Genomic DNA, 255 nt, shown 5'->3' on the forward strand with positions numbered 1-255 from the left:
TGGAGAAGGATAGTCAGAGATGGGCAATAAATAATTTGATTGATGCCATCAGCTGGCCTTGACAAAGCAGCGCTGAAAATGTGTTGCTGGAAAAGCGCAGCAGGTCAGGCAGCATCCAGGGAACAGGAGAATCGACGTTTCGGGCATAAGCCCTTCGATTCCTGAAGAAGGGCTTATGCCCGAAACGTCGATTCTCCTGTTCCCTGGATGCTGCCTGACCTGCTGCGCTTTTCCAGCAACACATTTTCAGCTCTG

Source organism: Chiloscyllium plagiosum, chromosome 40, assembly GCF_004010195.1.
Source record: "Chiloscyllium plagiosum isolate BGI_BamShark_2017 chromosome 40, ASM401019v2, whole genome shotgun sequence".
Taxonomy (NCBI): Eukaryota; Metazoa; Chordata; class Chondrichthyes; order Orectolobiformes; family Hemiscylliidae; genus Chiloscyllium; species Chiloscyllium plagiosum.